Here is a 15,713-nt window from a genome sequence, read left to right as displayed (position 1 = left end):
TTATTATTATTATCATTTTATGATACAGTTTCATAGGTTCCTGGCATTTCCCTTATCCCCTCCCCAATTCCCTTCCCCCCACCTAGTTCCTCTATATCATTACTAAAATATAGTTCTTCAAAGATATTTTTCTAAGAAGTTCTTTATGGGAGTTAAGTATTGCAGGGCTAATGGTGAAGCAGCAGTCTAATCTCCCACTGCTGCTACTTGTGGTTCTCTAGCATTTGCAGTATTTCTTCTGGTGTTCACATCTACATACCCAGAAAATGTGCACCTTATTTCTGTTAAGGAAGCTGTTATCCCTGTCCTCCATCGGTCCACTATTACAATCTGGTTAAGTCATTATTTAATATCTATGCTTCTGAGACTTGGCATTTGTTATTTAATGGTCAGTCAAATAACACAAAATTTCCTTTCCTGGGTGATTTTCTGCTTTTGTCGGAGTGGGTGTCCTCTTTTCCCTTTTGTTTACTTTATTGTATGATGTAGTTTAAGGATGTTCCCCACTGGGTCATGTGTGGGCATGTTGGGAAGTGGTGAACCCTCCAAATGGAAGGGCTTAGAGGGAGGTAATTAGGTCATTAGAGGTGCTGTGCTCTGAAGGGGTTCTTGTCGCTCTCTACTTGTGAGTCTACAGTTAGTCCCTGAAGTAGGGGCTATGAAGGATTGTGACTTGCCTTTTGGCATTCTCTGACATCCTGTCTTGCCAGATCCTGTTTGTCTCCCACTCATGTACCTTCCATGATGTCATCTGCTATATGATGCAGCCAAGCTGATGTGAGTTCCATGACCTTGAACCTCCAGAACTGTGAGATAAGGAATTTTCTTTTTAATGACTTATTTACTTGAAAAAATATCAGAGACAGAAATCTTCCGTTTGTTGGCTCACTCCCCAAATGGCCACAATGGCTAGGGCTGGGCCTTTTTGATACCAGAGGCCAGGAATCCCATCCAGGTCTCTCACATGGTGACAGGGTCCCAATTATTTGGGCCAACAACACATGCCTGCCTTAACAGGAAGCTGAATTAGAAGTGGAGCAACCAGAAATCAATCTGATTATGGGATGCTGGTGTCGGAAGCAGTGGCTTAACCCTGATGCACCCAATGTTGACCCCGATAAAACTCTTGAAAAATAGAATACTCAGCCTTGGGTATTTTATTATAGCAATGGGGAACAGGCTAAGACATTAGGTACCTGTTGTAATATTCTCCCAAATTTTCTAAAAAGAATGATAAAATGCATTCAATATCATCTTTACACAAACTTAATAATTCATGCAGATATGTATATATGTGTATATGTATGTACGTGTAAAGACACACAAATATGTAAATTTCCTTTTTCATGGAGAGTTTGCTCCTCAATTTTGTTTTTGGAAGCTTCTCTTTAGAACAAAAAAATGTCTTAGAAATTTCTTTACACCATCCTGGGATTTCCTTCTCTGATTTTGAAGGTTGCCTACTATTTTGGTGACATTCTCCTGAAGTAGCTTCCTAAGATCCTTGGGAAGTAAGTTTAAAAAATTTATGTCTAAAAATGTCATCTTTCTAGTTTTACCACTAAATGATTATGTTGGCTAGGTATATAATTCTGGATTATTTTTATTTTGGATGATGACTATGTAGCTTTATTAGCTTTAGATTCTGATATTGCTGTTGAGACACATGATGCCACTCTTACACTGATCCTTTGTATTTGTTGATGAGCACTATTCAGTTGTGTTATTCTCTGTGGCTGAAGACAGAACCTGTGGACTTTGGTACTTGATCCTTCCAGTCTTGGAATGATCACACCTGAACTGGATGTTGTTGAACTTTATCTTTTTCCCCACCTGTTTACTATTATTCATATGTCCCTCCCATGTAGTGTAGCATAAGAGGTTCTAAGTTTTCCTGTGTAGGAGTTTGGAGGTCTTTGAAAGAGCTTGGGGTTCTTCTAACATTTATACTGGGAAAAGTTGGTGATATGATGCAGAATTAAGTGTGTGCTTGAGGTTCAAGCCAGCAGTTCCATGTTGGGGCATGCCTCTGGGACTTGTACTTTACAGACAATGGCTCAGGAGAAGGAGTGTCTGAGGATGTGCCCAGGCACAAAACAGTAAGCCAGGCCAACCCTCTAGGGAAAGGGACGCAGCCAAGCAGCCAGGGGCTTCCTGAAGTCCCAGCTCCCTAGTCCTTTGGACAAGGTCCTTCTTGCCGACCCAGCACACTCTACACAAATTACTTAGTTGCCTGAAGGAATCTTGCTCAGTCTCCAGGCCATTCTTGTCTGAAGCCTGCTTCTTTTGCTGCTCTGTTAACTCCTTACCTGCACTCAGTTCACTAGCTAGCTCCTGTTCTGCCTCCTGGGAGTCCAAGGAACTTTCCTTTCCTCTTGTTGCTCTCTGGGCTAGATATCTAGATATTCCCCTGCTTTGTTTCTGTAGCAGCCTATTTTTACCTCTTTCCCAGAAATTATCACACTAGTTGCCCCTGTTAATTTATGTGTGTGTGCTTGTGGTGAATACTCTGTAAGATCACTTGTTGTGTGTGTTTGTTTGGGGGAGACAGTGGACAGAAAATCTTTAGATCCCACCTCTTCCTAAAGTATATTGCGCCGTAGTCTGCCCGCTTGCAAATCCCAAGTAGCCCTTCTTGTTTTGTGCTTCGTAGCATCCGCAAGATCCCCTAAGATTTAAAGGTGGCAAATACCAGATACTTTTTTTTTTTTTTTTTTTTTTTTTTAAATATTCATTTATTCATTAATTACATTGCATTACATGACACAATTTCATAGGTACTGGGATTCCCCCCCCCTTCACCCCAAACCCTTCCCCCATCATGAATTCCTTCACCTTGATGCATAACCACAGCTCAAGTTCCGTTGAGATTCCCTAATTAAAAGTTTACACCATACAGAGTCCAGCATCCCACTTGTCCAGTTCAAGTTCAACGGCCTCTTAGGGAGGCCCTCTCAGGTTTGTAGGCAGAGCCAGCAGAGCGTCACCTCGATCAATTAGAAGCACCAACATATCATCAGCAACAGTCCAGGTATGATGAGGCTGGTGCAGAGTCCACTGATTGACATAGTCCGTCTTAGGGTTTCCCCTTGTCCAGTTTTCCGCTGCAAGCATAAAGCTGAGGTGGTTGATTCATCTACTCCATTTTCCATCTTTTTTTGATTAATGCTTTGATTCCTCCATTTTGTTCAGGGGAATCCCCTTAAAAAAAACTTTGAGGCATTCCTAGTCCAGGCTCCTACATGTATTACTAGTAAGCACAGTGCCCGCCACAGTCCATCACTCCGATCAGCTGATGGTTTTAACCCCTGGGTTGGTTCTCTTCTGAGCCCCGACCTCTATTGGAACCAATGAGTATCGCATCTCTCCCCGGCTCTGCCCATCACACTCTTGTCCCTCACCTAAACCAGTGGGAGGAGTGCTGGTCGGGTGTTGCATTCCCTGCTAGCACAGGCCATTTCACCTTGGCATTTTGTGTTTTGTACTGTTTTTTTTTTGTTTTTTTTTTTTTCGCAACCAAACACGGCCAGGCCCCCACACAGTTTCAGCACTTGGGCTTGCCAGTGGATGACGTGAACTGACTCAGCCTGGTCTGCCCCAACCCGAGCCAAGTGTATTCCAGTGGGTCACATTCCAAAGCCTCTTCTGGGTTATTTACCTCCATGCTTCTTGCGTTTACTTGTAGAGTCAGTGTCCTGTCAGAGGATCTGTTCAGGTTCCTCCCTCCGACTCCTTCATGGTGTCGGGCTTCACGCATTCCAGCAGGTCCTTCGGCCAGCTCCGCTCTTCAATCCATTCTGGTTCCTGCTGTTGAGAGTTTCAGCCCAGCCACGGCTCGTCCATACCCACGCATATCTCATATATGGCTCAGATGGGGTTGAGGCCTAGCCGAGCCCGTCCAACGTCTATCCTTGTCCTCCAGAGCACCAAACTGTGCTGTGGTCTAATCCGGCATGGTGCGTCAAAGCCGAATTGATATTTGTGCCAAGGGATTACAACTGTGACCCGACCAGAACTCAGCCTCCCTCCAGTTCCTGTGCCCCTTAGTAGTAGGCTCCACGCAGCCAAGGCCTCCACCGCGCTCTCCAACCAGGCCTGTTGCCAGCCAGTGTTAACTATGCCAGAGGTTGCTCTGGTCAGCCCAGAGCGTCCTATAGACTGTCATGCCTCCTGCATAGACTCCACCGGCCCTTCTAAACCGTCCGATGGGGTCAGAGTGTCAGGGCATTGTTCCACGTATGCCTTACACATTCTAGCCCCGAGTATGGTTCTTGAATGCCAGTCAGTGTCACAGTAATGCCTTCTGTGACCCCTCTGCTGATCCCTCATCCTATCAGGTAATGGGGCATCCTGCTGGAAAAGCCCGGAATTTTGCCTTTTAAGTGAGCTGATGTTGGCGATCGGCACTATAAAGTGACCACAGGTTCTTCAGAGGAAGATTAAATGCCTTTGAAAAGCTTAAGGACTAATACATATTCTCAGAGTACTGTGGGTTCAGCACGGAGCGTCTCATGCAGCATATCAGAGAAACCAAATTCCAGAACTTCCTGGCCGGGCGGCCAGCAGGCGAAGCCTGGCGCCAAATGGCGCACTGGCCGCCCGAGAGCCTCGCACCCCATGTACCTGCGCAGGTGGTGGAAAGCTTGGCTGTGTTAGGCTGGAATCGTGGCAGGGACCCTCGCACCCGGGCCGCATGGCGGCCCGGGGCCAAGCTGCTTGGGCCCCCGCCTGGATCGTGCTAGCTAGCTCCTCCCACACTCCAGCCCCTGGCATGGCGGCTCAGAGGCGTTCCCAACCCGCTTCTCAGGGTCCTGGGACAACCTTCCCGCCCAGAAGGAGGCCATCAGACCAGGACCCCGGCAAATCGGAAAGCTGCCCGAGAGCCTCACACCCCATGTACCTGCGCAGGTGGTGGAAAGCTTGGCTGTGTTAGGCTGGAATCGTGGCAGGGACCCTCGCACCCGGGCCGCATGGCGGCCCGGGGCCAAGCTGCTTGGGCCCCCGCCTGGATCGTGCTAGCTAGCTCCTCCCACACTCCAGCCCCTGGCATGGCGGCTCAGAGGCGTTCCCAACCCGCTTCTCAGGGTCCTGGGACAACCTTCCCGCCCAGAAGGAGGCCATCAGACCAGGACCCCGGCAAATCGGAAAGCTGCCCGAGAGCCTCGCACCCCATGTACCTGCGCAGGTGGTGGAAAGCTTGGCTGTGTTAGGCTGGAATCGTGGCAGGGACCCTCGCACCCGGGCCGCATGGCGGCCCGGGGCCAAGCTGCTTGGGCCCCCGCCTGGATCGTGCTAGCTAGCTCCTCCCACACTCCAGCCCCTGGCATGGCGGCTCAGAGGCGTTCCCAACCCGCTTCTCAGGGTCCTGGGACAACCTTCCCGCCCAGAAGGAGGCCATCAGACCAGGACCCCGGCAAATCGGAAAGCTGCCCGAGAGCCTCGCACCCCATGTACCTGCGCAGGTGGTGGAAAGCTTGGCTGTGTTAGGCTGGAATCGTGGCAGGGACCCTCGCACCCGGGCCGCATGGCGGCCCGGGGCCAAGCTGCTTGGGCCCCCGCCTGGATCGTGCTAGCTAGCTCCTCCCACACTCCAGCCCCTGGCATGGCGGCTCAGAGGCGTTCCCAACCCGCTTCTCAGGGTCCTGGGACAACCTTCCCGCCCAGAAGGAGGCCATCAGACCAGGACCCCGGCAAATCGGAAAGCTGCCCGAGAGCCTCGCACCCCATGTACCTGCGCAGGTGGTGGAAAGCTTGGCTGTGTTAGGCTGGAATCGTGGCAGGGACCCTCGCACCCGGGCCGCATGGCGGCCCGGGGCCAAGCTGCTTGGGCCCCCGCCTGGATCGTGCTAGCTAGCTCCTCCCACACTCCAGCCCCTGGCATGGCGGCTCAGAGGCGTTCCCAACCCGCTTCTCAGGGTCCTGGGACAACCTTCCCGCCCAGAAGGAGGCCATCAGACCAGGACCCCGGCAAATCGGAAAGCTGCCCGAGAGCCTCGCACCCCATGTACCTGCGCAGGTGGTGGAAAGCTTGGCTGTGTTAGGCTGGAATCGTGGCAGGGACCCTCGCACCCGGGCCGCATGGCGGCCCGGGGCCAAGCTGCTTGGGCCCCCGCCTGGATCGTGCTAGCTAGCTCCTCCCACACTCCAGCCCCTGGCATGGCGGCTCAGAGGCGTTCCCAACCCGCTTCTCAGGGTCCTGGGACAACCTTCCCGCCCAGAAGGAGGCCATCAGACCAGGACCCCGGCAAATCGGAAAGCTGCCCGAGAGCCTCGCACCCCATGTACCTGCGCAGGTGGTGGAAAGCTTGGCTGTGTTAGGCTGGAATCGTGGCAGGGACCCTCGCACCCGGGCCGCATGGCGGCCCGGGGCCAAGCTGCTTGGGCCCCCGCCTGGATCGTGCTAGCTAGCTCCTCCCACACTCCAGCCCCTGGCATGGCGGCTCAGAGGCGTTCCCAACCCGCTTCTCAGGGTCCTGGGACAACCTTCCCGCCCAGAAGGAGGCCATCAGACCAGGACCCCGGCAAATCGGAAAGCTGCCCGAGAGCCTCGCACCCCATGTACCTGCGCAGGTGGTGGAAAGCTTGGCTGTGTTAGGCTGGAATCGTGGCAGGGACCCTCGCACCCGGGCCGCATGGCGGCCCGGGGCCAAGCTGCTTGGGCCCCCGCCTGGATCGTGCTAGCTAGCTCCTCCCACACTCCAGCCCCTGGCATGGCGGCTCAGAGGCGTTCCCAACCCGCTTCTCAGGGTCCTGGGACAACCTTCCCGCCCAGAAGGAGGCCATCAGACCAGGACCCCGGCAAATCGGAAAGCTGCTCGAGAGCCTCGCACCCCATGTACCTGCGCAGGTGGTGGAAAGCTTGGCTGTGTTAGGCTGGAATCGTGGCAGGGACCCTCGCACCCGGGCCGCATGGCGGCCCGGGGCCAAGCTGCTTGGGCCCCCGCCTGGATCGTGCTAGCTAGCTCCTCCCACGAATACCAGATACTTTTTAAAAAAAGATTTATTTATTTTTATTGGAAAGTCAGATTAACAAAGAGGAGGAGAAACAGAAAGACCTTCTGTCTGCTGACTCACTCCCCAAGTGGCTACAATAGCTGGAGCTGAGCTGATCCGAAGCCAGGAGCTAGGAACCTGTTCTAGGTATCCCATGTAGGTACAGGGTATCCTCCACTGCTTTCCCAGACCATAAGCAGGGAGCTGGATGGAAAGTGGAACAGCTGGGATATGAACTGGCACCCATATAGGATCCTGGTGCATGCAAGGTGATAACTTTAGCCACTGGGTTACTGCGCCAGACCCCCAAATACCTTATTTTTTTTTAAAAAAAGACTTATTTATTTTCATTGGAAAAGCAGAATTGAGCTAATCCTAAGCTAGGAACCTTTTCTGGGTCTCCCATGTAGGTGAAGGATCCCAAGGCTTTCGGCCATCCTCTGCTGCTTTCCCAGGCCATAAGTAAGGAGCTGGATGAAAAGTGGAGTAGTGGGGACATGAACCAGTGCACATGTGGGATGTTGCACTTCCAGGTGGAAGATTAGCCAGTTGAGTCACTGCACCGGCCCATACCAAATATTTTCAGACCTCAGCACTTTGAATTTCCCTTGACCCCAGTTGTAGCAGGAGTGGGAGCCATCCTTTAAGGCCATCTCCAGTGCCACCCTTTCTCATTAGCTCTTCTCTCCCCCACCTATTGTGAAGCTGGATACTTCTTCCCCATCCACACCCACTTGTGTTCACAAAGCCCCCTTCAACACCTCTGCTCCCTCACCTCAGCTCCTCCTCTATTGCTGCAGGTACATACCCTTATCCCAGCCTCTCCCAGCCGGACACTTGGCATTGCTCTACTCTGGGATCTGTGCCGTCTTCTCCCAAGACACACTGCCTTTTCCGATCTCTTTTTCTGTAGTTTACATTTTTTGCACCCATTGTGTTTCAAACAAGGGAGCTCCAGTCTTCAGAAGATGACAGAGAATATCCATATGTGGAAATTGATATATATATATATACACACACATACCGTATATATTCCATATATTTAGTAACAAAGAAGTAGATACCATGCTATGTAATGTACAGTAAATACAATTGTTATCTTCCATGAATTATATCCTTAAGTGATAGTATTTCCTTTTTTCCTAACTTTGTGATCTTTATCATCAATATCATAATTTGTGATATATATATATATATATATATATATATATATATATATATATATATATATATATATATCCCTGCTTTCACAAAACTAGTACATATGATGTGGCTATGGCAAAATATTAAGCATTATCAAATCTCTGTGTGCTCATTGTATATTTCTTTATACTTTTCTGCATTATTTGATACTTTTTTTGGATTCAATTTTTTTTATTGGAAAGGCAGATATACAGAGAGGAGGAGAGACAGAGAGGAAGATCTTCCATCCGATGTTTCACTCCCCAAGCGACCAGAACAGGCAGAACTGAGCCAATTCGAAGCCAGGAGCCTGAAGCTTCTTCCCAGTCTCCCACGCAGGTGCAGGGTCCCAAGGCTTTGGGCCACCCTTGACTCGTTTCCCAGGCCACAAGCAGGGAGCTGGATGGGAAACGGGCCCTCTGGGATTAGAACTGGTGCCCAAGTGGGATCCCTGCGTGTGCAAGGTTAGGACCTTAGCCCCTAGGCTACTGCGCTGGGCCCTATTTGAGATATTTTAAAATAAGATAGGAGTAAAAAATAAGGCAGAGATGTCATAAATAACCACTTTATCTCTGCCCACCACAACCTCACCCTGTTTTGCTCCACAGGACATATTTGTGGGCTTGGCAAGTCTGTTACACAATACCCACTCAGAGTGCTGAGTGAAGGTTAAAGTAAACACAGCACATTATTTGCTTGTGGCACCTGAGCCTCCAGTCTGGAGGGCCAGGCCTCCCTCCCTTCTATCCTGGTGAGTTTAGATGTGACTCACTCCCCGAAGTGCTTTCAGAGTTAGAGAACTATTTAAATACCAGGCAAGGTTTGCAGGGCTCCTCTGGGGCCCCTCTAGGTCAACCACATCTTAGAATCGGATGCACTTGCTTCAGATTCCGACAAGGAAAGATGGGTCAAGAAAACTTTTCCACTTTGAGAACCCTGGGAAAAACCTTCTGCCAGTTGGAAGGTGCACTCCCCCTGCCCTGTCCCTGAACTTTTGTCTCCTGGGTGCAGTTGGCCACAAGATGCCCTTCCTTGCAACAGAAGACGGAAACAGCCTTTCCCAATGGCTATGTTGGGATGGCACTTGTTGGTTTGTTACTGAAACTGTGCTTCTCAGGTGGAAGCTCATGAAGTGTTGGGTAGTTGGTGCCTTGGTGGCCTCAGAGTCTTCCTTGAGAGAAAACCCATCTCATGAGATGCCACCCTAGATCAGCCTTAGTTTCTGACTTGCAGAGCTGAGGCATATCTGCAAATCTTCCTTCTCTCTGACGCCAGTCACAGCTACGTACTTCATTCTTCTGCCCCAAGGGACACCTGGTTGGATCGCCCTCTCTTAGTACATTCTCCAGTATTGACAATTCAGATGGTCCTTCTGGTTTTAGAAGCTGAATTTTTTTTTCTCCCGACAAGTTTTGTCATAAGTTAATTGTATCTTGAAGGCTCTCGGCAGGCCTGATTTCTCCGAAGGATATACCCCCAGCACCTTTCCACGTGACTTGTTGCAGACCCGATTGAGGCATGCACACTTAGGAAAAGTGTCTTCTCCTTATGTCCTCTGGCCACGTGCTCTGGCCAGTATCCCTGCTGCTAGCATTGCTCAGCAGTCTGTCCCACAGATACTACAAGTCCATATAGAGTTTCTGCCACTGGCCCCGGAGGACTTTATCTGTGGTTTTGAATGTCTGCAAGGCTTACTACCCATGGCATTTAAGAAGCATGCACTCAAATGGCTAAATACTAAAATGAAATAGACACGAGACAGCTGAATGGTACCTTATAGCCATTTTAAGGTATATAGCAGCCGGTCCTGTATATAAACTAAAATTGAAATGTCAATGAGCTAATCATAGGATGTGGTTAAGAACTTGCTTTTTTTTTTTTTTTTTAACATACTGGTTACTCAAAACCATGTCAATTCCATAATGTTGCAAATTGCTGTTGATGTTATATTGGGACTCTTAATTGACTGGGATGATATTCAACCAGCTCTAACTTCGGACCAGAAATGGTCTCCCCAAGAAACTGTTCAACCCATCTGGACAATAAGTAGCTGGACTCTATGCTTGGTATACATTTGCAAGGAAAGAATCTTGATTGAATTTGAACTGTAATACTGCATCAAGGTGGAGGAATCCACCAGGGGGGAGGGGCAATGGGGAGGGGTGGGGGGATTCCCAGAGCCTATGAAACTGTCACATAATGCAAAATAATTAATAATAAAAAAAGAAGCATGCACTAATTTCAATTTCATTTGAGTTTGTTGTCCTTAACACCACTCTGCTCCAAATACCTCTGTTTCTGAGCATGTGTCTATCTTATCTATGGTCCTTTCAATTGACTGGCTGGTGGCTCTCCCAGCAGTCCTGCAGTGAGTATAAAGGCAAGGGACTGAAGGTATCCAGTGACAAAAACTTGGATTCCTCTTCTATTTTTGAAAAATGCCAGGGCCTGGTGCAATGGCTCAGTGGCTAAATCCTCACCTTGCATGCACCAGGATCCCATGTGGGCGCTGATTCATGTCCTGGCTGCTCCACTTTCCATCCAGCTCCCTGCTTGTGGTCTGGGAAAGCAGTGGAGGATAGCCCAAGTATCTGAGTTCCTGCACCATATGGGAGACCCAAGAAGAAGTTTCTGGCTTCGGGTTGGCTCAGCTCTGGCTGATGCAGCCATTGGGCGAGTGAACCAGAAAATGGAAGACCTTTCTTTCTCTGTATCTCTCCCTTTCTCTCTGTAAAATCTGGCTTTCAAAGTAAGTAAATAAAAAAATCTTAAAAAAGACAAAAAAAAACCACTAGCCAGTTTCTGAAGATTTTATATTTGTCAAGACAACTGTCTGTAGCTGGGAAATTTAGTGAATCTCAGCCAACCCCATGCTCACTGAGACTCTGCCTGAAGCATCCTTTTTGAATCCTGCAACTTTGCAAAAGCTCTAATGAGGACACAAACCAGCATCTAAATAGGATGCCGGTGCTGCAGGTTGAGGAATAGCCTATTATGCCATCATGCTTGCCACTCTAATATACATCTTAGCATCCTTTATCCCATAGTGAAAGTGCAGGGGCCAACCTAATTTGTGTTGTGCCATTGCTCACTGTCTTATATCTGCTCAGCACTATGTCAATTATGATCTTAGTCTCCCTGTAAAGACTTAACAGTTTCAGGCTTCCAGGGGACCTTTAGACTTGGTGAGACTGGGTTCAAAATTTAGCTTTGCTTCTGGGGGCCGGCACTGTGGCATAATAGGTAAAGCTGCTGCCTATGGTGCAGCATCCCATGTGGGCACTGGTTCAAGTCCTGGCTGCTCCACTTCTATTCATGTGCCTGCTTTTGGCCTGGAAAAGCAAGCCATTAGGCCCTTGCAACCACGTGGGAAGCCCAGAAGAATCTCCTGGTTCCTTGCCAGTGGCTCCAGATCTAGCTGTTGTGATTGTTTTGGGAGTGAACCAGCAGATGGGAAGATCTCTCATTCTGTTGTTGACATGAAACAAACTGGGCACATATGTCCTATTCAAATATTTTAAAGAAGTATTTTAAAAATAGTTGTTTGACTATTGCAATCAAAATCAGCATTGTGTTCCCAGTCTCTCTTGCGTCCAGCTCCAGAGCATGCTATAACCGGCCTATAAAACAGTGAGGTGTCCCAGGTTAGCAGCACATGGGGACAGAGCCTCTTGACCCTGCCTGAGACAGCATTGCAAGCACATGCCTGGCATACTTTGGAAAGCCTGTCTGTGTCTATTACTGGTGCATGAAAGTTTTGCTCCGGTGGCAAATCTCTAAATTTAGTTGCTTTTCAGGATGAACTCTGAGTGACTTTTGTCCCAAAGGGTGGTGAGGAGTTGGAGGGCACCTTTCTTTCTATTTATTAATTCAGATGTCAGAGCTGATCTTTTACAGTGTAAAATTTGTGAAGATTTTTTACTAGTGGAAAATAAAATACAGGATAAATAAGAATTTTCCTTTATAGTTTTTGTAAAAATGTTACCTGAGTTTGTTTTCATTGCATTGGGTCTGTAAAATATTACCATGCAATCCATCAGGTTAGTATTTTACAAATTCAGATGAAATAAAGACAAATCTAGAGAGAGAAATTCTTTTCCTGGTATCTCTGTGGCAGCGTCTAAAATTGACACAATTTAGGAATTCAGTTCTACTCTAATGTCTCAATACTTAGTTTTGCCATTGGAGTGGAAGAAAATATAATTTCCCAATGCGCTAAAAAGAAACTATAGATATAAATTTTAAGGAATGCTGAGTTAACTTTAAGGAATAACCAGCTTCTAGCAAGACCTGCCCCACCAACATATCTTTATGGAGAATCAAGAGTGTAACTCTGGACCCAGCGCGATGATGTAGTGGTTAAAGTCCTCGCCTTGCACGCGCCAGGATCCCATATGGGCGCTGATTCTAATCCTGGCAGCTCCACTTCCCATCCAGCTCCCTGCTTGTGGCCTGGCAAGGCTGACGAGGATGGCCCAAGACCTTGGGACCCTGCACCTGCATGGGAGAGCTGGAGGAAGTTCCTGCTTCCTGGCTTCGGATTGGCTCAGCTCCGGCCGTTGTGGCCACTTGGGGAGTGAATCATCGGATGGAGGATCTTCCGCTCTGTCTTTCCTCCTCTCTGTATATTCGCCTTTCCAATAAAAATAAATAAATCTTTAAAAGAAAAAAGATTGTAACTCTGGATCCAGATTCCAGTTCTGCTACCGACAAGGTGGCATTGGGAGGTTTATTTAACCAGTTTGATGCTTGACTTCCTTGTCTGAAAATATAGTCTAATGATATTTTTCTTAAAAAAGATTAATTTGTTTTTATTTGAAAGGCAGATTTTACAGAGAGAAAAGGAGAAATGGAGAGATTTTCCATCTGCTGGTTCACTCCCTAATTGGCTGCAACGGCCAGAGCTGAGCCGATCCAAAGCTGGGATCCAGGAGCTTCTTCCAGGTATGCAGGTACAGGGTCCCAAGGACTTGAGTCAACCTCCACTGCTTTCCCAGGCCATAACAGGAAGCTGGATCAGAAGGAAAACAGCCAGGACACTAACTAGTACCCCTATGAGATCCTAGTGCTTGAAGGTAGATGATTAGCCTGATACACCATACTCCGGTCCTTACTGTGAAAATTACTTGACAGCTTGTAGAAAAGAGCACCTAGTTTCTAATAAATCCCAAGTATTATTCTGTCAAAGTATAAATACAATTGTGACAGGATATAATATTGCACTGACATATTCTCTCACATAAGAATATTCCTCAATAAGGAATAACATGGAGTGATGGAAAAACTGCACACAGTAGGAGAGGAATCCCACAAATTCCCTGTCATGACTGCTTTTCTGGGTTTGTACTGGTCAACCTGGAACACAGTGGCAAGTTTTGAAGAAGAACTGCTTGCAGCAATCAGTTGTTCTGAACGTGCATGCATATTTCATTGCCTGCCTTCTTGGGGTGGAAAATTCATCATTGCTTGTGTAGCATTTATTTTAGCTCAAGCAGTGGGAGGTTATACCTAGCTTTAGCTCGCCATCGCTTTGCAGCTGAATGATTTCCCTGCTGTGGAACATCAGCTAGTGTAGCTAAAATGTTCAGTTCCGTTTGTTTACTTTTCACATCCTTGAATTGTCCACTAAATGCCTCAGTCACCCAACATATTCGAGGCTTTTGTCCTTCCAGAGTGCCCTGTGTTACTCCTTTCTAGTTTCAAGCTGCTCACTTTCTACAGTCTTTATTTAGCTTCAGATGACTTCACGTTTGAAAGCAGGGAGCCAAGAAGCCGTTTCAGGGCCTGCAGCTTGATGTTCAGCTCTGAGAGGTACTTGGTAATATCCACAGTCAGTGCCAGATCACAGAGCTGCTTGCTGTCACAAGAGTTCCCTGACAAGTTGTTCCTTCATTTCCAAGGGTTGCTTGACTTTATCTCACAGTTCATAAGCCTTCATGAGCATGGTCCTACAACTCAGTCACTATACTTTACTGTGATAAACAAGAGCCCTGCACTCAGGGTCAAGATCATTCAGTAACTTTCAAGGGACTTCTGTTACACTCTCTGCTGATGAACACTGAGACCAGGGGCTACTGTTGACGCTGCTCTGTTGAGCTTCAATGACTGTACAAAGAGACTTCTTGGAGTCTGATGCAGTGGTATAATATTAAATCTCTTGGGTCAAGACTGAAACAATTTAGCTCTTGACAAAAGAATTAACCTTTTTTGGGCCCGGCGGCGTGGCCTAGCGGCTAAAGTCCTCGCCTTGAACGCACCAAGATCCCATATGGGCGCCGGTTCTGGTCCCAGCAGCTCCACTTCCCATCCAGCTCCCTGCTTGCGGCCTGGGAAAGCAGTTGAGGATGGCCCAAAGCCTTAGGATTCTGCACCCGCGTGGGAGACCTGGAAGAAGTTCCTGGCTCTTGGCTTCGGATTGGCGCAGCACCAGCTGTTGCGCTCACTTGGGGAGTGAATCATCAGACAAAGATCTTCCTCTCCATCTCTCCTCCTCTCTCTATATCTGACTTTCCAATAAAAATAAATCTTTTTTTTAAAAAAGAATTAACCTTTTTTTGTGAGCAAACTGGAGGCCACTTGGATTTTAAATATTAACTCTATTTTTTTTTTTTGCTGATGAAGCAAGCCTCTCAAATACTTTTGTAACCCCATACATGGCTTCCAGGGTCAACAGCTTTTTTCCTGTGTGTCAAACTTTGTTGTTATCCTCTGGGCAAAAATGGCTAGTTGGTCAGCATGTGGTGTATTCCATTGTTTCATTGCAATGCAGGGAGAAAAATTGGAACTCTCTTGTCAATTTTTTTTTTTTCCAATCTCTTGGGCTAAGTGAGTAATCCAATCTGAGTAGATTCTCCAAAACAAGCTAACATTTGAAAACAGTTTTGCTTTGTCTGGGGCCCACATCTCCCCAGCAGCCACCATGCATGCTTCCCCAACTCCATCTCTCCCTGCAACCTCAGCTCCTTGGCAAGTAGCTGGCTCACCACAGAACTCTGAATAATGTCTCTACTGCCACGAAGCTTGCTAAGAGCAGCTTGTTGTGATTCCGCACTGCAGTGAACAGCACTGATTTTATCCAGACAAGGTTTGACCTCCTAATCCATCACGTTTAGCATGTTTTAAGCTGAAATGACGCTCCAGGTTGGCTTTGTTTCATTGCTGTTTGCGTATTGCCACAAGCTTGGCACACAGATCTGCCTTGACTCCAACAGTAACAACAGCAAATTGTCTATTTCTGTTGGAAGGATTGATACTCAATAGCAGCTTTTCTCTGTAGTTTCATTTGTAGGACGTCACACTACTTAAGTTTTGAAAACTATCCAGTAAGTATGTCGCCCGAGAGGTGATAATTTTGCTTTGATTGATGTTCTTTTTTTTTTTTAAAGATTTATTTATTTTATTACAAAGTCAGATATACAGAGAGGAGGAGAGACAGAGAGGAAGATCTTCCATCCGATGATTCACTCCCCAAGTGAGCCGCAACGGCTGGTGCTGCGCCGATCTGAAGCCGTGAACCAGGAACCTCTTCCGGGTCTCCC

At 47.7% G+C, this 15,713-nt stretch overlaps 1 protein-coding gene across 3 annotated transcripts in view; it reads left to right on the top strand.

Moving 5' to 3' along the window:
- KLHL6 (kelch like family member 6) overlaps positions 1-15,713 on the top strand; it is a 139,235-nt gene that overhangs the window by 2,488 nt on the left and 121,034 nt on the right. For all 3 annotated transcript variants that reach the window (XM_058662146.1, XM_058662145.1, XM_058662147.1), the window contains exon 2: positions 711-808. The gene's annotated coding sequence lies outside the window, so the exon portion shown is untranslated. The remainder of the gene's footprint in view (positions 1-710; positions 809-15,713) is intronic.

This window comes from Ochotona princeps, chromosome 3, assembly GCF_030435755.1.
Source record: "Ochotona princeps isolate mOchPri1 chromosome 3, mOchPri1.hap1, whole genome shotgun sequence".
NCBI classification, from domain to species: Eukaryota; Metazoa; Chordata; class Mammalia; order Lagomorpha; family Ochotonidae; genus Ochotona; species Ochotona princeps.
Note: the sequence above shows the minus strand (reverse complement) of the source record. Positions and strands in the feature narration are given on the sequence as shown.